Source organism: Pseudopipra pipra, chromosome 3 (assembly GCF_036250125.1).
Source record: "Pseudopipra pipra isolate bDixPip1 chromosome 3, bDixPip1.hap1, whole genome shotgun sequence".
Lineage (NCBI taxonomy): Eukaryota > Metazoa > Chordata > Aves > Passeriformes > Pipridae > Pseudopipra > Pseudopipra pipra.
The window spans coordinates 38391988-38419093 of record NC_087551.1 but is presented as its reverse complement, the minus strand read 5'-3'; the positions used below and the strand labels follow the sequence as shown (position 1 = coordinate 38419093).

Genomic DNA, 27106 nt, shown 5'->3' with positions numbered 1-27106 from the left:
TCAAACATTTTGTTTCCTAAATTTGTTTTACTACTGTAGCTGATAGATTGTCCTACTCCCTGCAAGCTAGCGTGAAGTGGCTCAACACTTCTTTATTCCCGCCACCTATAGCAGTTGGTTATTTCCAAGCAAGTTTGTGTTTTTCTAGTCAAAACATATGCTGGCATCTGTTAAGTGCAAAGTGCTTACGATGAATGAAAATAAACAGAGCGTACCGTTTGTCTCTTCAGATATCGTAGGTAGTGAAATAACAACTGTTAAGCCAGGTTTTCTGGTTTTTTTGTGTTCTCTGCGACATTTTCTGCTTGCTAATCATGCCTGTTTCTCCACAGCAACTCTGGAGCCCATTACTTGGCTTTTTCTTCCTCTTTTAGCAGAGATCAAATCCCTTCTATGTACAAATTTGTTTATTATTTTTATTGTCACTGAAATAGTGGGAAAAAAATAATGTATGAAAACTCCAAGGCTGTTGTGAGAAAACTTTTATCGTAGAGTGAAAAAAAAAAGATTTGAAAAGCAAAATAGTAGAGAAATAAGCAGGTTTATTCCAGCAGCAAGTGTTGTTGCTTTGATTAATATCTGGGAAGAGTACACCGATAGCTTGCTAGAAAACGTTTGCATTTTTCAAATGGGAAACAAAGTTTCATCTTCTTTAACTATGATGGAGATTAAGAGCTTTCTAACCAGCAAAATCTTAGGAGAGTTCCTTAAATTGTGATGTGTGTTGTCTTGCAAGATTGCAATAAAATATGCTTATGTAGAGCATAGCTCAATCTTCACTAATATGTCTTTGCCAAGTGGGTTGTTACTGCCACTAGTCAAAGATTGTTCTGTTACAAGCCATTGTAATTCACTGTAGTACTGTGGTTCTAAAATACATTTATTTCTCACTGAACTATCCCCCGAAACCCTACAAGATATTTCAGGATACATGGCACTGTAGTAGTGGTTTTACATATTATAATAAAATAATAAGCTTTTTTCATGATTTATTGATGTTTATGATTTGAAAACTCAATATTTAGTACCATTAAAGAATATGTGGTTGAGAAAGAGTAAGCTTATGTTTGTGGAAACAAGTAATCCTACAAAAGACTGATTAGGAGGATTGCCGAGTGCCTTCTTTTTATGGAGCATAATGATAGGCTTCAGATGTGTTTTTGCTGAGCTCCCTCTGAAGAAGGTCAGCATCCACAGAATAATGATGTCAGAAAGAATTTGTGTTTCCCCTTGATTAGCTCATGTCACTTTTGTCTATTTTTCTGAATTTGCTGTAGAATCCTGCTAGATCCTTCCATTGCTCCATTTGTGCCTCAACCTGTTCTGTCAAATCATAGGGCATGATGCTTATGAAAGCATCTTGCTGAATGATCTTGAGCATCTCTGGGTTTTTCCTGGCTAAAGCATGGAAGCATGCTGAGTGCAGGGAGGACAGGGCTGATGGCAGGAAAAGGCCTGTCCCTTGTAGGGAAGAGGACCACCCTGCAGATGATATCCTTCCTTGATGGTCACTGGGCAAAGCCTCTAGCTGTTTAGAAGGAGATTATGATACTGTGTGGCTACCTAAAGGCATGGTCATAGCCAGGATTCAGTTTTGCCTGTCCTGGAAAGATAGCTCATAACTCTGGGTGCTTTGGGAAGGGCATTTGGTTTACACTTTTCAGCAAATCACACCATGAACTCTCTCCTGCACTTAGAATGATTTATTCTGAAATGGCACGAGCAAGGGTTCCTCTGATAGCCACCCGTCCAGGAGTGCTAGCAGTTGTAGTAGCCTGACTTTGCAATGAAAGTTACAGAAATTTGTAAGAGGACTCGTTTTTGCTTTATCAGAGCACTTCTGTAGGTTACAGTCCTTTTATGTCCAGCAATGGCTATAGGCCTGTTGCTTTTTTCTTATGGTGATTCTGGGTGTTCTACTCACGTCCAGAGGGAGAAGAGATATGGGTATGAGACAGAAAAGAGAAATCTTGTTTAAGATTTGGAATGATACTAGAGATGCAATTGTGAGGAGGTATTTCCATGAAGTTTGAGAGTCTGACTGAATGTGAACATTTAAGGAAGTGACTCTCTATTTGGTCAAGTCCTTGTGCTGTGGTTATTTTACAGAGCTTTAAGCTTTTGCTTTTGTTTAATGAAATAGCACTAAAATCTAAAGCAAAAGTAACCTTCCCTCCTCCCCCTCCAGTAAGTAAATAAATAAAAAAATCTACCTTTTATAATATTGTTCCAGACAGCACAAAAGGGACAGATAACATTAAGTAATGGTACTCAAAATTTCCTTTGTTTTCTGCAGGCTTCTCTGTTTTTGCATCTTTGATTCCTACTTCTCTATGAAGATAACAGGCATAAATGTTTCCTAAAAATGTATCAGCACCTTATTCTGATCTCTGTATATTTGGGATTTGTCTTCTACCAAGTGTTTGGGGGGGAAAAGGTAATTTTAATAATCTAAGTAATATTTCTCATGATATATCGCTTCAAAGAGAGGCAAAATCCCTATTACAGAGAAATAGATCTAATGCCAGTTAAGGTCTAATAACATCTAGAATGAAACTATTTTATCCTTTTATAAGTTACCTGTAAGTATTCACAAAGTTTTGTATCCTAATTTTTCATTTTCTGCTGCAGAAGAGTAAGTACTGATGAAGTGATGAATCCTTATAAAGTCTTTTTGTGGAATGCTATCTTTAATGAGAATCTTGCAGTCTGCAGCCAGGATCCAGATAATATATTGCTTGTGACTAAGCATTATGGAAACTTTCAAATGTACTTAAGGTCTAAGAATTCAAAGCTTTTAACTCTGTATGTGATTGTTACGTTAGTTGATTATAGACAGAACTTGGGCATCCAGCACAAAAATGTCCCAGCTCCTTGGTGAAGGATAGCTGAGAAAGGGAGAGCTTGGAAAGTTGTCCTCTGGAAGGAGGCATAGCAGGACTCCAGCCTCGCGCCTGAACTTTCCATTTGTGTCAAGCAAGAAGGAAAATAGCTCAGGCCTCTTACAGCTTGGAGTGTTTGAACAGAGAGGCTGTAGATGAAACACTGGGAGTCTAGGAACTAATTACAGGAGCAGTTCTGCAGTCTGTTCTGCAAAAAATGTGGAGGAGGAGAGGTGCCATTATGCTTTGGTACAAGTGAAAAGGAGTGAGGAGAAAAGAATATTCGGCTCATTGAAACTCCTGCAGCTGAAAAGTCCCTGTCCTTGGCAACTAATTTGAATATAAAACAACACTCCATAACAATAATTCTCAAAAGAAAAGTTGGAGTAACTTAATAGACCATTTCTACTATAAAGCAAGGGAAAAACTGAGGGAGATGCAAAATTGCCATCCCAGGACAGAGAGGAAATCTGTATACAAACCCTGGCTTAAAGATAACTGTACCCTGAGATGCGTTGGGCCAGCCATGATTTGTTGCCAATCCATGGGTCCCTTCACCTCCTGAGGCTCTGCAGCCACCTGCTTTGGGCCACCCCACACTGCCCCAGGGTGCCACTGCCTCTTTTCCCCAGAGGCCCTGGGGGTCAGGAGTTGCTTGGCACAGCTGCTTTGTGTGGGGGGCTGAATGTATCCAGGAGAGAGCAAGAGAACTACAACCAATAAAAGGAAGCCTGGAGCCCGCTTTTTGCATGCTCATAGTAGAAAACAGTAACTTCATGCCTCTCCTAACTCTGAAAAGTTGGGTTGACAGGTAGAAATGGTGCTCTCTCCCATCCTTTTTCCGTTCCTCACCTTTACTGCAGTCCTTTTCATCAGTCAAAATCTTGCAATCATGCACTTAAAACATAAAGAGCAAAACTTTGTCATTTAACTCTTGTTCAGTCTCCCTGCTCTATATTTTTTAGATTATATTAATAAGCAAATAGTCTCTTCCATGCCATACTTTCCTTTCCTCTTTGTGTTGTGTTATATGTGTAACTTTTCTTCCAAGCCTAGCTGTGATCTTCAGCAGGCTCTCTCTGGAATTCCAGAGATGAAAAGCCTATGCCAGGCAGCCAAGCACCATATCTGTCTTTCAGAAACAATTTCAATTGAAAAGGGAAAGTAGCTTTTCTCCTACAGCCTGTGTATCAGCTCCTAAAACCCTTCCTCCTTGAGGCCTTTGCCTTTAATGTCATTGAGATTGTTAATTGATTTCTGATGCCTATTCTATTAATCCATGCACCTTGTCACTTTTGTGAGGTGTCCAGGCACTTTTCTACTGTGATATCCAAGCTGACTTTCAGCTGGATGCCATCCCTGACTTTCATTTTTTTCTCTGTATAGTTGTAGAGCTGTGCCAAACAGCTCAGATATTTTTATTGTAATTTAAGCATAGAAGGGAGGATCCTGGTAGGATAGATCTGGAACAATCTTTGCGACAATTTATTCAGACATCCAGACACAGTGGTCCTGGATCTTTCTTTAAATAATTTTTTGAGTCAGTTGTTAAAATATTTTAATTTTTGTTTAAAACATTGGCTATTGTATTATTGTGGATTTTTAAATTACTTTCTAGGCAGTTAAGCACTATACTTTGTGTTGACTTTGTCTTCCATCATATCAGTATTTTATTGAGTTTTATTGTGTTCTTACTAGTTGTATATGCAGTTTGGTTTGCTAGTGTAACAAGCTTTGACAGTGGTATACAAAAGATAATTAGTAACGTTTGCCCTTACAATTATTCATCTTGACTTGACTGTGATTATAAAACTGTGTAATAAAGGGCATGTAGTAACAGAAAACCCCAGTCAGCAAGTCAGGAGGTACTCTCTGACCCTGAAAAGTGAATATGACTGAAACTCAGTAATACTTTCTGCATTGCATTGATAATATGCACCAGGATTCTTTTTAAGAAAAGAAAAATATGTTGACTTTTTGCTTGGCCAAGGTAATCTCAGAAGTACCTAAGCATACTCATCTTTTCTGCTGAGATGGCTTTCTGTCCTCCTAGGTGTGGATGTTACAAGAAATAGTTCACCAAAACATTCTCTTTAGGCAATGACAATGAATTATAACATTGGACTGTTCAAAGTATTACATCTCTGATCCTGAAATGAGTGTACAGATGAATCAATAAAATGCTGGATCATATTAATAATTTATCATAGGGATAATTATGCAGGAAGTAAAAGGGACAGAGATGGCCACAGTCAACTTGCATCATTTCTGAGCATTAAGAGGTGTATTACATGTTTTATGTGGGTTCTTAATGCTGCTTAGAAACATTGGTCTGTAACTATGCAGAACACTTCAGAGAACTGTTAACACAGCCCATAGAACACTGAGAGACTAGTTATTAAAGGTCTGAGCATCAGGGAGAAATAGTGCAAATTTAAAAGTTTTAGTTGGACTGAAGAGTACAGTTTAATTAAAAAAACCAAATAATTGTTAAAGTCATTTAACATTATCAATCAACCTTGTCAGTATCTTACACTTTTTCACCAGTACATTTTCTATTTCCAAAAATCACGTTTGGAGGATCAGAATACTGAGCACAGAACAAGATTCTTCTTTCTAGAAAGGTAGTGCAGGCTTTCTGCTAGCTTCCACAGATCCAGATTTCATTCAGACATCTTTGTGCAGACTGAAAAATAAGGTATCAATAAAAAGTCCTGTTATGTGTATAAAATATCCTGCTTGCATTCTAAGTGAGCATGAGAATCATTCATAGATTAAAGCCAGGAGTGGTGGTTGAAATTATACAAATTTTCAGACTGTAGCAATATCCTCAGTGGATTTCAGCTGGACCAGAGATACTTTCCCCACGCCCACTGGAAAACATTTGAGACTCCCCTTTCTCCCTGTTGCAGCTAGTTTTGAGCTTTAAACTTGGTGGTGATAAATCTACGTGAATATTAGCTAAGCATCATATTGTCCAACCTTTTTGGAAGCAAAGCATCTTGCACATCGTGTCTAAGCTAAATGCTGTCACTGAAATGACAGGATTTCTTTTTTTTTTTTTTTTTTTTTTTTTGAAGAAACTGTACAAACCAACCACTTTGCCCGTTTTTGGTTGTTTTTTTTTTTTTTAATTGAACATATAAGATTAGGCTGACCAAGGCAGGTGAAGATAGTCTTTTAACTTTTTATTTTTAGGTGCTTGTTCTTTTTTGATTGCCTATATAGTGAAAGTAATTTATCTAGGGAAATTACCCACAGTACCAAGATTAAGCTTATGTGGCAAGTCCCAGTCACTTAGTCTGTCCTTTCTCATTTCATGTCAAAAAGCAGGTGGGTTAGTATCACTTACTTTTTCATTTTCATTATGGCTCATGTTTCCCAGTGTTCTGTGTCATGTTTTAAAATCAGTCACTGGAAGAAATATGCCCTAATTTCTTCAAGCCTTGCTGAAGCCTTGAGACTGAACTTAGGTTTTTCTTGCATAGAATTGAACTTGATACAATAGCAACAGTCAGCAGGCTCTCCAGGCACATTTTTCTCACAAGATCTCATTGGAGACCTGTTAATGATTTACTGGGGCAACCCTCCATCCTGCATGCAAAAGAGAACAAGGATGCATAATTACCTTCAGCTGTTGCCCATACACACCCTCACCTTACTTTTCTCTAGGCTCCCTTCCCTTTCCTGGGTAATTCCAGCATATCACACCAAGTAGCTGTGCTGGGCTGCTCCAGAGGCTGGTGGCTGTGGACCATCAGAAGTTGAAGTGCTTATGGCTGGGCTATAAATCCTGACTGGTCCCATGCATCTCAGGGACTAAAGAGGAATTTTAAACCAGGGTTTGTACCCAGACTTTTTCTCTATCCTGGACAGTGATTTTTTCATCTCCCTTGTAATTCTCCTTACTACATGGTAGAAATTCTCTATTAGTTTCCTCAGAATTTGCTTTTGAGAATTAATGCTTCTGGAATGTTGTTAAATATGCAAAGAAGTACAAGACAAAGCTTTCTTGTTACTTCCACTGCATGCCATCACCAGCCTTTTAATAGTTAATATAAACCATTTTCATTTGAGTGGCTTTTGTTTCTTTGAGAAGAAAGTTTATTGTATCTTCCCGAAGAGGTTAGGAAGTTAGGGTTATTGTCACAAACTTTTTTTAAAATTTTTGGCTTAAAGGATGAAAGCTTCATCTTATGTAGAGAGATTTTAATGTAGATAAGCAGACTTTTGAAGTATAATAGGCATTTAAAGTGAGATTTAAAAATGCTTTACCACTATAAAGAGCTGCTCTGATGGAATCTAGAAAATATGGGGTGGGGAGAATCCCTCCTCTTTCATATAATATGAAAGACTGAGCTATTTACATGTATTTTATAAGAAAAAATTGAATTTGTCACTGTAAGTAATGTTTCCTTAGACATATAATAAAGCAGTCTCTTGGAAGAACAGGAATCAAAGCAGTTTGAAGCTCTGTGATCAGGGACACAAATGCTGACTTATGCCTTGTTTAGGTTGGGCTGCATGGCCTCCTCTTAGCCAATCAGCATGGTAGGAGGGAGGATGTGTGCTGACCAGGGAAGAGTCCTTTTTCCGTTTAAAATTCCCCAACCCCAAACTTCTCTCCCAAATGGACATCCCTTTGGGAGTCTGTGCTCATGGCTGAGTTTATTGTTAACAAAGACAAGGTACATCCCCATTCACAGCTCTAAAAAAAAGTCTCTCTTGGGCCTTAAGACAAGTGATGCATGTGCTCTCCTGAATGAGCGTGGAGGCTTCTGGGGTGGCTGCTCTCTGGGCTCACATTGAGCGGGGAGGTTTGGTCAGGAGGGGATGAGAAAACTGGGGAGGGGGGGACACAGAAACCCTTTTGTGCTGGCTCATGTGCTGTTTGCAGCACTCACTGCTCCACTGCTGGCACCAGCTGTTTTGTGCCACACTGCTTACTGATGTGTCTCTCTGGAGACACGCCTTCATGCCCCTGGAGACAAATAACATTTCTAAGCTTTTTTTTTGTGCCCTCTCCCTCTTTCCCCCACCTCACCCCCCCCCCCCACACCCCACCCCCCCACCCCCACCCTCTGCCTTCCCTTTTTTGTTTGCTTTACACTGTGAGCGTGAAGCATTGTTGACAAAATTCTGCTGGATGGGAACCCAAACATATCATACAGGACAAGCTTTTGAAGAGATGAGAGCTTTCCTAATGTGGTAGTCAGGGGTAGTTTAAGGAAGTGACAGTTCTCTTTGATGTCTTGGGCTCCAAATATTTAAGGACAGTGTTGCAGAAAACGAATAGAAGCCCAGTAGTATTATACTTCATTCTGAAATCATTAGCTTTGTAAAGAAACTTTGAAACTCTAAGATTTAGGAAAGATAAATGTTCATGCCTCAGGAGAGAGATTATGAGTTCCAAGAAGCTGAAATCAGATCATCTAGTTCCTCCTCCCTCCCGTAAGCATGGACACCTTCCACTAGACCAGGTTGCTCACACCTCCATCCATGAACACTTCCAGGAATGGAGCATCAACAACTTCTCTGAGCAACCTGTATCAGTGCCTCATCACTCTCACAGTGAAGAATTTCTTTCCCATATCTAATCTAAACCTACTCTCTTTCTGTTTAAAGTCATTCCCCCTTGTTCTGTCATTACATGCCCTGTAAAAGTCCCTCTCCATCTTTCTTGTAGGCTCCCTTTAGATGCTGAAAGGCTGCTCTTAGGTCTCCCTGAAGCCTTCTCTTCTCCAGGCTAACAAACCACAACTCTTCCAGCCTTTCCTTGCAAGAGAGGTGCTTCAGCCCTCTGATCATCTTTGTGACCTTCCTTTGGACTCGCTCCAGCAGGTCAGCATCTTTCTTGTGTTTGGAGCTCCAGACCTGGATGCAGTACTCCAGATGAGGTCTCACAAGAGCAGAGCAGAGGGGAAAAAATCACCTCCTTCAATATGCTGGTCACTTCTCTTTTGGTGCAGCTCAGACTTCAGTTGGCTTTCTGGGCTGCAAGCACATGTTGCCAGGTCATGTTGAGCTTCTCATCCACTTATACCTCCGTGTCATTTTGTCTTTCGTCCTGATTCGGTGAAGGACATGTCGTCTTTGGGTTGCTGGGAAGGTTTCAATTAGAAACATGTTGAACTGATTCACAGTAGTTGGAAATAATTGAAAACTATATTTTTGCAGTGATTTCTAAAGAAGGCAAGATGTTTACTGTTATGGTCCCTCTCCATCTTCCCTCCCCTTTACAATAGGTATTTGAATGCTGAAAGCTAATGTCTGATGGATAGCATTTCAAATCCAGTTGTGTGCACTTCATCGCAACATTTTGCAATCTTTAGAAAACATTTTAGCAACTAATTTTGCAGTGGCTAATTTAGGAGGAACTGAGTTGAACAGAGGTGATGATTTCATCTCAGGTCTGCCTGTTTCAAGCTGCATTTCCAGGAAAGGAAAGAAATATTATGGTCCCTGCTTTGATACCAAAACTGTAGCTGTTTTCAAATTGTCTGTTTACGTATCATTATCGTAGCTGATTTCTATCACTTTAGCTGATAAGAAGAAGAACTCTAATTAAAATAGTTCATGATCTTTGAAGTAATTGATATTTTGTTACTTTGTTTTCTTAAGAAACCCTCATTTTTTGTATATCAAGACCATTAATACTTTTTTCATTTCAAGAGAAGTGATCTGTTCCTCACTAGAAGGGCTGAGGAAGTGGCTTAAAATGTTTCAGAAGAACCAGCAGCTTTTCCAGACCTCTGAGTCTGACAGTGCTGATATGTGTACATTCTCAGTGAAATGCTCTTTTCAGTGGTGCTAGTGTAAGGCATGCAAACCACAGAAGTCACATTAAACTATCAAAATGAGTCTTGCTGCAACTTGCTTGTTCTGCCTTGATGGGAAGGAAAGAATTTTCATATTAGATCACCTACCAGTAGCTCTATAAAAGAAATACAGGGTAACAAGGCTAGCCGAGTGTTGAAGATAACCATCTCCATCTCTACTCTGTTTAACAGTCTTATTTCAGTGGAGTTATACCAGTGTAATTCTGGGGTAGTGAAATGGGGAATCTGTCCCCAAGCACAGTTGGTTGTTCAAGCAGTTCTCTGCCTTCTCGTTCATTACAAATGTACTATAACATCTACTTGGTGATGATGCTAATTAGAAAGTTTATTGGCTCCCTTCATGGGCTCTGTGTAGCACACTGAATTTTTCTGCCATATGAAAGGCCAAATCTTTGTAAGCACAGGCAACATATGAGTGTACATAGGGGTTTCCTTGTGACCTATCCCAGCATTTTCCACAGATCATAGAATCACAGAATGGTTTGGGTTAGAAAGGTTCTTCAAAGACCACCTAGTCCAACTTCCCTGCCATGAACAGGGACAACTTTCACTACGTCAGGTTGCTCAGAGCTCAGTTGAACCTGACTTTGAACATTTTGAATGATGTTTCATTCAAGAGCCTCTCAGGAGAGCAGGAGATAGAAGGACCCACTTGCCTGATAGACATCTTTGGAGTAAGCAGGGAAGAGATCATCATGGCTAGGCTTCGCAAACAAAGATTTGGGAAGGGCTCTACCCACGTTTGTTGCAAGCACGTTGGTGGCTAAAAAGGCCAATACGAGACAGGCATGTCCGGTTGCAAAAGGCACAGCAGAAAGACTCCTTAGGTGGTATATTCTGCAAGGCACGATTCTTTCTGCGTTGTCTTTTCTCCTCAAGGGTGACCCTGTGTGCTTTCTCGAAAGCATCAGCAGCATTATAGATGGTGTGTCTCCAGGCCTCCCGATTGGAGGCCAGAGTAGACCAGTTATGTTGATCAGTATGGCCAAGGCTGAGATGTTGTTTCAGGGAGTCCTTGTATCTTCTCTTCGGGGCTCGTCTCTTGCGGCAGCCGGAGGCAAGTTCACCATAAAGCAAGATCTTAGGGAGGCGGTGGTCCTTCATCCTTGAGACGTGCCCTGCCCATCGCAGCTGTGTTCTCAGCAACATGGCCTCAATACTTGTGACTGCTGCTTCTTCAAGAACAGATGTGTTGGTCACATAATCTGACCAGTGGATGTTTAGGATTGTGCAGAGACAGTGTTGATGGAAGCGTTCTAGGAGATGCAGGTGGTGGCGGTAGATGACCCATGATTCAGATCCATATAAGAGAGTAGACAGCACTATGGCTCTGTAAACACTGATCTTTGTACTTTTCTTCAGGTGTTTATTTCGCCAAACTCTTTTATGAAGCTTTCTGAAAGCACTATATGCCTTTGCTAACCTGTTGTCTATCTCTCCGTCAATCTTACCATCCGAGGAGATGAGGCTACCTAGGTAATTAAACTGCTGGACTGATTTGAGCTCTGATTGGCCAATGGTGATATGGGGATGATGGAAGACTTCCTGAGGTGCTGGTTGATCGAGAACTTCTGTCTTCTTTACGCTGACTTCCAGCCCAAATTGCTCAGCAGCGTCTGCAAAGCAGGATGTTAAACGCTGCAGAGCTGCTTCTGTGTGGGCTACAAGGGCAGTGTCATCAGCATAAAGCACCTCCTGGACAAGATGGTTTAAGGTCTTGGTGTGGGCCTTCAGTCGCCTTAGGCTTAAAAGGCTTCCATCAGTACGGTATCGGATGTAGATACCGTCCTGATCATCGAGGTCTGCCGTGGCCCTTTGGAGCATCATGCTGACCTTCTGCTATATCAGGGAAGAGAAAGGTAAATATAAAAGGATGTAGTAAAATCAAAACACCTCACTGTAGTATTAGTGTTAGTTGTGGTCATCAAGCTATGGGCTATTCTGAGGTGCCTCCCTTTTGTTCTGATTTGTAATTTGATTTGGGAGCACGTCTGAGTAAGAACTTTGTACTGATCCAGGAGCTGCCTTCATTCACCGTAATAGTACCCATGAGATGTAGCTGAGTCACCAAGTTGGGTTATTTTTTCTAACGTACATCTGTGTTTTATTTAATTATGAAGTCCAGATCCTCCTGCTTTCTGTTACAGGCTTTTTATCTTACTCTGGTCATGTCAAAATCAATTTGTAATTCTGTGGTGTACACATGAAATTAGTTTTAATTTGCTATGTGTTTCCAAGGGTGACTGACATTTAATATTTTCTTCCGAGGGTCTCATTAGTACTGTGTACCCATAATCTATTCTATGGGTGTAATGACAGAGGGTAAGTGAGCTATTGAACAGCATCCATCTGTCCACTTAGCGAATGGCCAGAGGGAAATACAGGGAGAAAATAGATGGATAATTGCCAGCATTTGTGTATTTTGCAACTTAGAAAAGTCAGATACAGTACTGTGGGTTTGCTGTAAGCTTCAAGGATTTTGACCCTTCATGACCCAGAAGATACTTCTTAGCAGTAATTTGTATATGCCAAGCGATGAGGAAACATGGCAAAACCTGTAGAGGCAGAACTAATTTTCAAGCACAAGAGCAATTGCTGCATGGTCAAAGCAGCAATGTCTTTTGTGTCCCTAACTTCAATGTAGCGAAACAAGTTAACTTTAATCTAGTAATTGCCACCCCATCTTATATCTTCCTGAAGTTCATATGTATGTATGTGGGTACATACCAGTTATGGCCATTGGCTGGCTTTATTCTTGCTGTCCTGTGAGTGACTTGTCCCAGGGGTTTTGAAGACCTGTATCCTTCTGTAAACCTTGTGTCAACAGAAGCTAGAGAAGAAAGATTATTTTTTCTTCTGTGTTTCACAGAAGTAGCCTCTGAAGTAGCTGTCTGCTTTGTCTCTAGGCTTTAATGAGCTTGGAGGAAGGGTGGTAAGATAATAAAAAATAATGCCCAGAAGGCAGAGAAAAGGCAAAGAGAGCAGCACACAGGAGAAGAAGCAAGAGGTGGAAGAGTCCATGAGAAAAAGAAACATAGCAGCAGTAGTGATGCAGTGTAGCACAAATGAAAATCAACTGGAAGTAGCATTTGTTTATGCCATCAGAAATATTATTAACAAAGGTCTATAAAGTTTTTAAGAAAACCTACCCATTGCTCATCTCCTTGGCTACATCTTTGCCCATGTTCTCACTCTGCAAGGATATTGTATGTATTGCCAGTGCAATTTGAATTAATGAAATTGAGATCTACAGTGGTAATTTGTGAAGAAAGCATAAGTACTGTATTTGGTATTCAAGGAATTATGGAGGAGTTTGTATTTGTCTCCAACTAAAATGAAATTTCCCTATACTTGTTAGCTATAAGTAACAATGTGGCAACTTCCATTTGCAGTTTATAGGGTGTTTTGACTAAAAGTTTGAAGTTGATTGGTTGGAAAGAGGCTTGATACTTAAACTTCATTTAATCAGGGAGGGGCTACCACCTTCTTTTGTGTATTTAAATCGCTCTTTGCAGTGGTATCCCCACTAACTTAACGTACTGTGTTAAATTGAGAGCTTTTTCACTTTGTTAAAACATCATCTGATGTGACTATATACTTATTGAGTATTTTTCCATGAGTTTTACTAATAAGATGTAGTGAGTAATTTGCCTTATAATTTTAGTATCTGAAAATTACTTCATTGAGGCATTTTGAAGTCTTTGCTTCTCAACATAGTGACTAATATTGTTTGGTGATTTTTCCCTGGAAGAAAAATTTGTTCTGTATTACTCGTCTTATATTTCTAGTAAAAATAGACTATTTTGATTGTTTTTATCTGGCAAATTAATGTCTGTTCACTAAAAGAACAGTGATTTCTATTAAATACAAAGTTATAATGGATTAGAAAAAGGCTTTCCTTGTGTCAACATAAACATTTACTTTAAAATATGTTGGGGTTGTTTTCAGTAATGGATCTTCTAACTGTGGAGTAGTATGTACAATCAGCATAAATACTGAAAAAGAAGGATATACTGGAAAAGAAGCAATGAAAAATGCAATTAAGTGATTATGAGATAACAGAAACCTGTGTGAAAGTAGGTGAAGAGAATGATGACTTATTTATAAAGCAAAGTATTTCAAACCTAACTATCCTGGAGAACTCTTGAGATTTGTTATTTCAGGATATTCACTTTTATCACACTGTGGCTTAATTCACATGAATTGTCTTGGCGATTTTGATTTTGTATGTTTCTTTAGAAAAACTAACAAAACCAAAAGAACCTGGAGAGTTTTTTTTTTTCTCTGACCTTTCATTAGATTCCTTTTAAAATTCTGTTTTGCTGTTCATATTGTTCTCCACCTCTGTCTGATAAAATTCCCCTATCTCACTCATTGTTGCTGAGGTGCCTATCATAGTGATGCAAGAGTGGGACAGATGGTTAGGGCAGATGAAAGAGCAGATTGTACTGTTAGATTGCAGTTATTTATGCCAGGGCAAAGGACAAGCAGGGGATTGCTTACCAGAACAACTGCTCTTATCTAGACATTTTACAGAGCTTTTGAAGCTTCATCTGCTGCTTGTAGTGTGTGTCATCACAGAGCCTTTGACTTTCATCAGCCCATGTGACCTGTGGCATAGTGCAACATTTTCTCATTTGCAGAAATGCTATTCTGCACTGCAGAGGGGTTGCCTTGGTTTTTCTTATGTTTGGTCCTGCTACGAATGCTTCCTTTTTTCATGTGCACTTCCATGTCCTTTTTGACAGAAAACTTTTTAAGTGATTTTTAGGTTTGTTTTTTTTTTTTTTTTTTTTTTTTTTTGTTGTTGTTGTTGTTGTTTTGTTTTGTTTTGTTTTATGCTGAATTCTTGTAGAGCTTTTACTTAAATTGTAAAATTTTATTAGCATTTATATTTAGATCCATGCATTCGTTTACATATTCTATAGAAAATATATTTAGATATGTAGTAAATAACTAGTAATAGTTGCATGCAAAATTTACCTTCAGTTTTTCTTAGAACAGTACAATAATTACTCAGTAGTAGCAAGCCATTACTTGTATCCATGTAAATCTTAAAACAAACAAACCCAAAAAACCTCCCATACATTCGTCTGAATTTTTTTAGCAACCAGTGAAAACTGCAAGAATTTGCCATATAAACATGCAACCTTTTCCAATATTTCTTCAATATTCTGCTCCATTTTTATAATATTATATGTTATAGCTTTATACTTCTTTTAATAAATACAATTTACAACGTTCTATTTATATAATTTATAATATTTATATTATAATGATATAATGTCTTTATGTTAAGAAGTGACTTTGTGTCAGGAGATTATTAAAAAGAAAGTGAAAGAGCAGTTAAAAGTATGGGTCTTGTATTCCTGTTCAGGTGGTTGTAAAACAAAAGCAAGGACTTATGTCTCTTCCTTTTCTCAACTTAAAGAATAGGCTAGGCTTTTTGACCTATCTCATTTGCTAATCAGTCACACTCAGCTTTTCTTATGCCTCACATAAGAAAAATATATGAAGGTAGAAAGTTCAGTATTGTATTAGAATCATCTTTCTATATGAGAAATCACATTGGTGTTTTTCATGTAGCTGGTTTGATTGCATGTGGGAATTGGCCATCTTTATGTGTAGCTACCCCGCATTTATATTAATGACATATGAAAGTAGAAAAAAAAACAACAAAAATGTATTCTTGACATTCAAAAGTTAAAATTTTCTTTTCCTTATGTATGTGTAGTAATTTTATAAGAATGTATTCTCTCTCAAAAGCAAGAAATGCCAGTATTGGTATCAGATTATTTTTCTTTTAGTCTCTCTAATGGTTCTTCTAAATTATTCTCCCAAATGGCCTAACCCTTTGGAAAAACATGTGAAAGGATGAGGGGATAGAAAGGGGGTGTCTGTCTTCAAATTTTGCTTTTCATATAGATAACTGAAATATTGTGGACAGTGTATCAGTTACAGAAGAGTATGCTTTAGCTTTTATTCTTCTAAACCTCTCCCGTGCCTGAGCTGACTTTAATATAGTTTGGTCACTTTTTCCTGGACTTCTGGCCTGAACCAAGGCTGCTCACTGCATTTTAGCCTATCACAGCAATTATATCACTTCAGTGTTCAGCTAAGCTTGTCAGAAAAGAAGCTTGTGCATGAACAGAAAAAAAAGAACAGAGATTTAAGACTCTTTAAACATATGTTTAACATATTCAACCTATTTGCTCATATTGAACATGTTAAGCATTGGCATCTGGCAAGGGGTATCAGGCTGTTTTTACAACCACCTTCTTTGGGCTCTAGAGACAATTTGATCTTGCACATTCAGCAGAACTTGCCACTTCCAAAATTGGTGGTGCTGTTGGATATGCATCTGCACTATGTACTTGCATCCCAGAGAGCCAAGCATATTCTGGGCTGCATCAAAAGCAGTGTGACCAGAAGGTCAAAGGAGGTGATTCTCCCCCACTACACCTCTCCTGAGAACCCACCTGGAGTGTTGCATCCAACTCTGGGGTCCCCAGCAAAGGAAGGACATTGGCCTGTTGGAGTGAGTCCAGAAGAGGGCCACCAAGTTGATTAGAGAGATGGAGCACCTCTCCTATGAGGAAAGTATGGGAGAATTGAGATTATTCAGCCTGGAAGATAGGGGTGACCTAATTGCAGCCTTCCAGTACCTCAAGGGGGCCTGCAAGAAATCTGGAAAGAGTCTTTTTACAAGGGCATGAAGTGGATAGGTTCAGATAAGGTATCAGAAAGAAATTCTTTACTGTGAGGGTGGTGAGGCACTGGAACAGGTTGCCCAGAGAAATTGTGGATGCACCATTCCTGGAAGTGCTCAAGGCTGGGTCGAATAGAGCTCTGAGCAATCTGGTCTAGTGGAAGGTGTCCCTGCTTAGGTGCATGATCAGTTTTTGGTCAAAGAATGCACACCACTAAAATAAAGACACGGAGAGTCTATCTTTTTAGCTTAAAATATTTTCTTCGTTTTTTTCTTCCAAGTTTTAGAAATAAGTAAAGAAGACTTAGAATGTAAATGTGCTGCCTTGCCAAAAAGGAGATCTCGTTTCAGTCGAACTGTCTTCCACTGAAGTGGATATTGGTCTTTTCCCATTGTTCCTCAAGTAGCTTTCAGTGGGTGAGTTTATACAAATAAATTATTCGTATAGTCACATAACTGACACTGCAGTTCAACAGAGTCGAAAGCAAATATGAAATGTAACACAGTCTATTATAGTAAATTCTACTGGGACTATGCATACAGATATTTTGTTTACATTTTCCTCCAGAAGAATAATTGTAGGAGTAAGGTGATTGACAAAAATGAACTGTGTCCTTTCAGTGGCTGTTGGACTACTGAGAGTTTTAGTTAAGTTCAGTAGTGCACCTTTGGAGCAAATCTCACCTGCAGTTTTGTTGATGCTGCGAAGCCATCTTGATGCATGCAAACTAGACAGGTGGTGAAACTAAACTGGAAGAAAAACACAGTTTAGAAGCCAAAATAACGAGTAAAAGACTTGGAGATTCTCTGTATTTCGTGCATTGTAACATCTTTTTCAAAATGTTACACTTCTGACTGAATCTCTCCACTGAGTGATGAAGCAGAAAACAGTTAGTATGCATCTGCAGTATTAGATTTGGGCCTGAAATAAGTCCAAAGTCAAATGCAGCACATATTCAGTGTTTCTAGGTGGTTATCAGCATATGAAATAGAGATTAAAAAAACAAAGCAGATAAAAAAGAAAGGGGGGTGAAATCCCAACCAAACAAACATTAATATTAATCTAGACTTCCTTACCTGTGATTTGTGGTTTGTTGTGTTTGTTTTTTTTTTATAATGCTTGACAATATTTTTTTATGCTAATGTAGCAGAAAGCAGAATTCTCTGTCCAACCCATCTACTCTTTGATGAATGACTGTCAGAATTGATTTTGGTATGGAAAGCAAAAGGACTCTTATGGATTTATTTTTTTTTTGATTGATGGATTAATCTTATGTTAATATTAAGAATGTCCCATTATGAAGCCTTTCACTTTGGAAATATTCTGAAGCTGTAAAAATCTGTACGATTCTCAGTCTTTATTTCTAGGCCTTCAGAGAGCTGTTTTCTGGAAACAAACAAAAAATTATGAGACAATTTGAAATTCTTGAATGTTTCGTTATTCCCTTTATTCACTACCATTGTTTTAAAATTTTAGATTTATTTACTATGAAAGCCAATTGTAGGAGCAATTGTTCCAAGCCTTGTTGTAAGAGAAATAAAAATTGTAATCAGTCTTGAAGAATCTATATCTATTTGCAGACAACAAAACCTCTTATCTAAGTTTTGATATATAGAGGGTTAAAAACTATAAAACCTCTTATTGGAGTTTTGACATAATATATTTAGGATTAGAAATATTTGTCGTCATGTTTTGTGGCCTCTTTATCAGCATTTGCTAAGGATGCATTATTGGGGTACAACTCCACAGTCTGGGCTTATTTTCAGACTACAGATTTGAAATGCAAAAAGGTAAATCCTGCAGTGCTTAAATATATTAAATGTAAGTAAAAGAACTTGAAAAAGCAGATGAAATTCAGCAAGTCACTTGCTTCTATGGTCTAAATTTTACTTTATTTTGAAAAAAAAAAGCTATGTATTTGGGAAAGAAAGAAGTCAAAATACTTAAAGGAAGAATCTATGTAGAAGCTATGGCAACATTTTTTCGCTTTTCTGATGAGAAGGATACTGAGTAAGCAGAAGAGTGTATAAGGAGTATAAGATCATTTGATACTTTTTATTTTCAAAAATTTAGTTGCAATAATGTGTATCTCACCTCTGAGGACTGACTAGAACACATATCTATTTAAACATTGTCTCGGGGTTATCTCATTTACGTTACAGACCAAAGACAAAATTCTCTGTCTGCTTTTTTTGCAGAATAATTGTAAATGGGGGCAGAGAATATGTGTGCTTCTGCTTATCAATTCTGACCTTTCTAAAATTTTAAAGCTGATAAAATTTCCCGAAAAGCATTTATATGAACTAATTAGGTGACATTTATATGAACTAAAGGTGACATTTAGATATGACATGATAAAGGATATTTCCAAAACCCCCTTAATTTATGTTGCAAACTTGCTAGTATTTTCATTTGTGTCTCTATAGGTAGTGTGGGAAGATCCTGAAATAGGTTCCAGTTTGTGTTGGGTATTTATATGTATTTATTCAGTGGGCTTTCTCAGAATTTACATTAGTCTGACATTATCCAGAGCGAATTTCAGTCTCAAAAAGATCCCAGGCAGAACTCCAAACTCTTCCCTTTGAACTCTCTAGATGATGTAAACTCACTGACTTCCATGAAGTCAATACAAATTTATATTCCGTCTTTTTGCCTTCTGAGTGAAGATTTTTTTTGTATGTAAGAGTATATGTCATATCTAGCTGGATGTAAGTATAGAATATATACTGCAGAGCCTTTCATGTTAATTCAGTGTAGTCAGTAGTGGGTGTGACAATGAGGTGTTACTGTTGTAAAGAGATCAAAAAATAAACAGTACCAACTCACCATGGGCTTCCTTTGCTCTGGTGTGGCAGCAGCAGAAATGGTCTGGCATCTTGGGGCTCCTCATTTGTTGTTTCTTACCCGTCACCCTCTTTGCCCCACTGGCTCTCTGCAGGGGCTCCTAGTAGCTTTGCTAAAAGTTGAGCTGAACATAAAACACAGTTTGGCTAAGTTTTATTAGAGTGCACTTTCTGGCCAATGGTAATAAAACTGAAGTGAGTGAAAATGGGAGAAAAAAGGAACGGAGGAAGTACGTGTAAATCATGCTATAAGTGAAGATCACCTGTCATTCTCAAGCAGTTTATTCTGTTTTGGAAAAGCAATGCCAATATTAAAGATGCCAGATGATGACAACTGATTTATACTGTAACTTTTATGGTATCTTTACATCCTACGTGTGTACTTAGAAGAACTGATATGAAATATATGAATTCTCTTCTTTGGTTGATTTAAAGTTCAGAAAAATAGAAAGAGCTGTCATTTCAAAGAAATACTTCTTCAGCCCAGAGATATGCTGAGAGCACAGCATATATCCTATCAAAGGGGTAATCCCACATACTTGTCTGTGTATGTCAAGTGTTTTCAAATATATAACTGACTTTTGCACCCGTTCCCAAAGCTTGCATTTCTTCTGATCTTGTCTGCCTTTCCTTTTGTGTAACCAAACCAGAGTACTGGGCGGACATGGAGGGGGAACACGGAACAACTAGTGACAGCCCAGGGGTAATTGATCAGGTGCCCTCTTTAGTAGTTTGGGGAAGGGTGTAAACAGCAAAACAAAATCAGAGGGGAAACGATGCTTTTGAGTCTTACTTCCTCTTACAGCATCAGGTTTTTCCCAGCTCTAACAAAATGGAAAAATGGTTTTAGGGAGCGTTTTATATAACAATGGTTTTTACATAACTCTCCTTTGCTAACTTTTTTTATTGCTGAGATTACTCTTGTGATGTTCTGTTCTTTGTGTCTTGGAGTTTTCTCATCAATAATAGGAATTTTTGCATTCTCATACGTATGTAACCTTGAAGTACAATTACACATGAAGAAATATTAGAGCAGCAGTAAGAGCTTGAAATATAACCATCACTACATAGAAAGTCAGAGATAAGTGTGAATAATAGAGCTGGTAAATTCTTTACCCATACAGAAATGTCTAAATAATGAGGTGTTTTCAAACAAAGCCTTCAATTCCTATTAAATATGAGAATTCCATTGTCTATCTGGTTTTAAGGAATTATTCTCTGTCACCTCTTGCTTAGAGCCCTCTCTCCCCACGTCTTTCTGCCAGCAAATTGAAACTGGACACTGTTCAGATTGGTTTGAGTTTGAGTTTTTGTTTTTTCCTTACAGGGAATTTCTCTCCCATTATCCGCTGTTGGCACAGCCAGCATACAAACAGTCAAGATGGCAAAGACAATAAAAAAAAGGTTTAGCTATTCTCCAATGCTTTATTTAATTGAAATGATACATGGCACAATTTAAATTTCACTAACATAGCTGCAGTCAAAGATGTTTTGCTAAGCATGGCTGACACACAAATGTTTAACGGACTAGATTTTATTTTGTTTGTCAGAAATGTGTGTCATGCTTCAACAAAAGGCTCAAAGGATTTTGCCAGGATGTAGCCATGTGACTAAATGTTTTTCTCTGTTTAATACCTAAGCAGCTCTTGGTGCTTTTTTGTTTTGTTTTGTTTTCGATCGACATTCAGCTTGTGTAGCCTGGCCAACACAGAAGTTGCCAGCAACTCTGAATGTCCAAATTTTAATTTAGTTGAAGTGCAAAATAGCTGTTAATAATGATTTTAGGATTTGAGGAATTTAGCAAATTGTTTTAATGATCCATGCTAATTTACTGATTTTGCAAGTTAATACGTTTAATTTTGCAAAACCTTAAAGAAGACACTAAAGTTAATTGGAACTGTGTTATATTTTCATAGATACCCCTTTTTTTTAAGTGCACCAGGAATGAGAATGAATAGTTTTCTTATTACAAAAAAAATTTCTGTGATCTGACATTCTTCTTACCAATAATAAGTATCAAGTATATGATTATGCATGAGTTACATCTATAATATATATTATATTTCAGTTTGAGCTAAAAGAGGTTAAATAATCATCGAATACAACAATAATCAGAAAAGTACTGAATTTTAATTAGATTTTTGTGTAAAATAAACCAGTAGAACAAGGGGAATTCACTGAACTGCAATTTTTATAACTGTTAGAAGTTATTAAAAATAGATATTTAGAATGCATTCTATTTCTTACGTTATGTATGCCAATTAATTTGCTATTCTGAAGGTAATACTGCATTAATAAATACTTGTATCTAGTACAGTTTGATAGATTAAAATTGCTTTAGCAACTGTGCTTTTTGTGAAAATATTAACCAAGCCATGTGGTTGATGTTTTTAAAAGCTTAATCCGGAGGCATATAGAAGATTTGTTGGAACACTGAGGGGATGTACTTTCCATCTACAGTTACACTCAGAAGCAGCCAAGAACCAGTTCAGCTCTTAAACCGAGTTTTTTACTTGCTCTGATGTAACAGTTATGCTAGTTTCAAATCCGAAGAGTAAGATATGGACTTGAATCCATATATTCAGGGAGCCAGGGTTGTTTAGCCTGGAGGAAAGGAGTCTTAGGGGTGACTTTGTCGCTCTCTACAGCTACCTTAAAGGAGATTGTAGCCAGATGGGGGTTGACCTCTTTTCCCATCCTTCTCTCATCCTAGTGACAGGATGAGAGGGCACAGTCTCAAGCTGTGGCAGGGGAAGTTCAGCTTGGACATCAGAAGGAATTTCTTCACAGAAAGGGTTGTTAAACATTGTAATGGACTGCCGAAGGTGGTGGTGGAGTCCCATCCCTGGCGGTGTTCAAGAAATGACGTGGCACTTAGTGCTCTAGTTGACAAGGTGGTGGTCAGTCAACAATTGGACTCGATGATCTTAGAGGTCTTTTCCAGCCTAAATTATTCTGTCATTCTGGGACTAGAAATTTCACAACCAGCCATTTAAGGCAAGGCTTGGCAGATTTCTGGTGGAGGAGTGTGGGGGAGGGGGAAGAAGTATATATACAGCATTGCTGATGTAGTAACTTTGTTATCTTTCTGTCCTTTTAAAATGATGAAAAAGAGGAAGAGAAAATGGCAATGGAATTTAAGATAATGTCAAGCTTTTAACATACTTTTTAATGTGATTCCTGGCAATATTCTTCCACATGAAAGTGATGCATGCAGTCCAATCTTGTGGCAATAACAAGACACAAAAATCTATCTTTTAACACAGCAATCTACCATAAGTATTGGTGTACAAAATGCGTTACTTTGAAGTAAGTTTATTCTGTTAGATTAGTTTCAAAGAGTAGATGGTTTTTTGTACTCTCTTTGCTATCAAGCTTACTTGTCATTATCTATGTAAATGAAACTCAAAGAAAAGCTTTTAAAACTCTTCTCAAAATGGAGATTTCTTTTCTTCATGCATGCATATGGCGTTCAACATTTCAATCAGCTGTTACAGGTCAATGGGCCCAAGACTACATTTAGTGTCCACTAACAGTTGTTAAAGTGTTCAGCCCAAGACACGAAAAAACAGATTCACTAGTAATTTGAGAAATATTCCTGGTAAATTTTCAGAATAAATGTTCATGATGGCCTTCAGATACTGTCTTTTTAATTTCAAAATGACACTGTATCAAATGCAGTGCTTCACATTTTGGTTCAAAAACTCTTATACCCTGTGGCAAAGTCATAGGTGTGGTGTTGTTTATTGATTTAAAAAAGAGAATTGGCTTCTTCTGATTTGAAAGGAAGAGTTGGTTTACATTATATTGGTCTGGGAATCATCATACAGAAATTATTTTCCCAGTTATAAAACTTGTCCATTATACTTCTTATGGAAATTTTCCTGGTGAAGCCCACATAAGGTCAGGTGTTTAATAATCCTGGTGAAATATATCTATAGTTTATGAACATAGAGTTCTCTTCTAACTGGTGGTGCTTCTGGCTCATCCTGGGACTCTTAACTGGATTCTCTTCTGTATTTAATCATGAACATTAATTAGACAATTGTTATCTATTTCCTAGATATTTCCATCTTCTGTGGATATGATGATTCTGCAGTGTCAATATGAGTTATTAACAATAGTTAATAACAATTAACAATAGTTAATAACTGTGCCAATAATAAAATTGCTTCTATAGCAAACAGGGGACAGATCTTCTGAGTGAGCTGATTCTGCTTTGTTTCCTAACTGTGCAGTCTCAGTTCCTGGAGAGGTAGATGGTGAACTTTAAGAACTGTAAATAATTCATTTGTCTCCAGTAACGTTGTGTAAAAGGCAAGGATACTTTGGTCTCAGCAGCACTAACAACTTCAAAGAAGTGTTACTTTTGGATTTCACAATACAGATATCCAGCTATGCTGAAGTCAGGTATTTTCTGACTCTCATACATTCCTGTGTTACCACAGTACGGTTTGGGCAGCTATGTGCTGAAATAGATTGGAAAACTGATGGATCTTTTTTTCTTGAGAGGTAGAAAAATTGGGAAAGGAAATTACCAAGAGAATGTCTAATGTTTTATATTATAAACTGTAGTTCAAATTCTTCTGTAGGCATCCAGAGAGATTGCTTATGCATTATAATCCCCATTTGACAAAAGTGAAATTAGTTACAAGATTTAAAGCATCATTCAGAAGTGTTTTGCAGTTAGGTCTAGAATAGAATGTGTGAAGTTAAAAACTAGTTAAATACTGTGAACGTGTTTCTCCTGATACAAAGATGTAACCTCCCCATTGTAACAGCTGCAACCATTTAATAGTAAAGCTGCTGTTAAAAAACTGACAGAAAACTTGTTCCAGACATGGAATAGTACCAGCAAAAGTGAATTAAACCCTTTGAAGCTTTGTAGTGCTCATAAAAATGTTAATACCTTGAGTACTACCAATTACCACTTTATTTTACAAAGATTAAAAAAAATAAAATGTTCCATTATTAGAGATCTTTCTAACTTCAGTATCTCAAACTGTATTTTCGTAATCATTAGTAATTGATCTCTGCCCTACAGGATTACCCAGAAATACAGATATAATCTGCACCAAAAGGAGGCAGAAGTCTTTTGTTTGCTTCTGTTCAAGTTTTTCAACCTGTGTGCTAAGGAGTTTCTACCACCTTTTATTCTTCTGTACATAACAGTACATCAGAACAGTACAGCCGGTATGTAGGAGCAAAAAGAAACACACAGAAGTGAAAGGAGAAGATTAAACATACCAGCCTAAGGCATTTCTAGCCCAGAAATGAGCTTCTCACAACTTGTGGAGTCAGATGCTTAGCAAAAGTCGACGTCAGACACGTAGCTCTGAGAGTGCCAACTGAGAGTGCTGCATGAAAAGAGAAAAATAATAAAAGAGAAAAATAGTTAATGGCTGCTGCGGTGGAGTACAGGCTTGGTGCAAAGGCAAGCTGTGTCAGTGCTTTGTATTTCTCAGGTTCATTTCAATAATTTGCTGTCATCTGTTATAACTGGCATTTGCCTGTTGATCTCACTTCAGAAAGCAAGTTACAGTCCTGCCTTTTTCCTGCAAAGTTCAAGTGATGCAGGTACAGGGGGAATAAAGCTTTCTTTCTACAATATTTGAAGTGGATTGGAAAGCTGATGCAAATAATTAAAGATCAATTAATTTATATAAAATCATTCACAGCAATAGTATCAACTGACTATCAAATTATCAGTAACAGTATATCAGTTTTCAACCGAAATTAGTTACTTGTATCTTTTGGTTAAGTGCTTTAACTGCTTTAAATGCAAAAAATTCAGTCCATTGATATCAGGTGGAACTTGGCTGTGTCAAAACAAAATTTCTCACATACACTTCTTATATTCTCAAAGTGTGTTAATTTAGTTACTTTGTAATTTCACTGTTTGGATGTCATTTTTTTCCCGGAACTAGTGCTGGACATAAATGTGAACAATGAGCACTTTTTGCACAGGATTTACCTTGCTGCTTGCACTAGATATGGTTGGCAAAAGGTTGTTTCTGTTTGTTATAAGAGATTTAATTGCATGTAGTGGATGACATGGCTTAATATAAGAAGAGAAATGTGAGAAGACTGTCAAAAAAGTTGTCAGCTAGATGTTCCTAGCTTTCTACTGTTTTCTGATTCTTCTGCAAGTTCTTTTTTCAGACAGACTCATCTGACTCTTATAACTTCCTTTGGAAGAAGTCTCCTCAGGCATTTTAATGACACTTCGTAGTTTTTTCTGATCCACTTGGATGTTTTGCTTTTGCTGAAGAGCCTTTCCTTTGCCAAATATACTAATTCCTATATCTAATTTCTTCTGTGAATATATGAGAATGCTTGGAAAATTAAATATCTTGTCAAGATTTAACATATTATCATCTGAGTAAGTAGATATATTCCCTGTAACTCAGATGCCTTTATTATTAATTTTCCAAGCAAAGTTGGATTTTTTTAAATTTTTCTTTCTTCATTTTTTTAATAGGGGTATGAAAGCAAATAGCATATCTAGTTTCTATTCAAGTGTTACATTAGAAAACATTAGTAATCTGTAAATATCCCTGAATAAATTTAATAGTTCTTGGACTTGCTTTTCTCTTTCCTATGCTTATATGAACACTGATTCCCAGGGTTTTTCTTTACAGGCTTTCATAGTTGTAGTCCACAACTTACAGTGTGCCTCATCTCACCAGGTTCATGCTGTCCTTATCATATTTTATAAGGGACATATGCAGAAGTAAGTAACTCTAGCCTATACACTGAAAAAGTAAATTAGAGCAGAGGTAATGCGTTACCTTATCTTTCTCTCCTTGGCACTGTTAGGGCAACTTTTTGAAATAGGTCCACGTTCTCAGTGTCCTACTCCCTACTTGAAGACAAAGGAAGTCTTAGCTCTGGTCATGTTCCGCTGGACACAATGGTGATGGATCTTTGTGACCTGACTGAGTTACAAGCCACTTCTTGCTCTTCTGATGGTACCTGGCAGTGAAAACTGCCTGGGGATGAAAGCGATATATTTTTTTTTTCTCATTTTGAGATTGCTGTTTTCATGATGTTTACTTGCCTCTGCTTCCACCTTCGCTGTCCTTCAAAATCCCTGTGAAAAGTCCCACTCAGAATACAGAAGTTAAATGTATAAATCAACAAAATGAGCTGTGACAAAAGAATTCCTAACACACCTTTTAAACATCTTAAACTTCCAAACTACTGTGGCACTGGTGCAGGAGTTCAGATGCTCCTTGTTGCTGAAAGAAAGATTATCAAAAGGACTGTCAAGAAATTACTAAAGAGAGAAATGGCTCAAAGAACCAAGATCTAATGGGAAGAAGGAAAAGCGACAGGGAACATCTTGGTAACACGGAAAGACAGAAGGGAAGGATATGAAAACAAAAAAGAAATTATTTAGAGGCTAAAGGGTGCTTACAGCACTCACAAAAAACATAATGCTGCAGATCAGGAAAACATAAGTTGACTGAAATTGTGTTTACAGAGATGGAAGGGAAAGTAAGTCAAAGAGCAAAAGAAGAATGAAAGAACATATAGACTTCATTATTGCAGGTTTTTTATACATTATAATTTAGTTTCTTCTTTTCAAATGTAACATGAAATTTGATGTAGTCAGGTTCAGACCAAAAGCTGCTTGCTTTTCTCTTCAAAGTGTTCTTTGCATATTATATCCTACTTAATTTTTTGAAGGAAAAGGAAGTATTGTTGCTACCTTGCCTTACAATGGTGGGCTAGGCAAAAACTGGGTTGGTCATGGGTTTGGTGTGAGCATCCTCAGGGGAGAAACTCACTTTAGAAAGTGTGCTAAAAAATAACCAAAGAGAAGGAAA

At 37.7% G+C, this 27106-nt stretch overlaps 1 protein-coding gene across 2 annotated transcripts in view; it reads left to right on the top strand.

The window, feature by feature from the left end:
* CHRM3 (cholinergic receptor muscarinic 3) overlaps positions 1-27106 on the top strand; it is a 271172-nt gene that overhangs the window by 100739 nt on the left and 143327 nt on the right. The window contains exon 1 of one of the 2 annotated variants that reach the window (XM_064648728.1): positions 16696-16847. The exons of the other annotated variant lie outside the window; for it this stretch is intronic. The gene's annotated coding sequence lies outside the window, so the exon portion shown is untranslated. Of the gene's footprint in view, positions 1-16695; positions 16848-27106 lie in introns of those variants that run through there. 2 annotated transcript variants of the gene reach the window in all.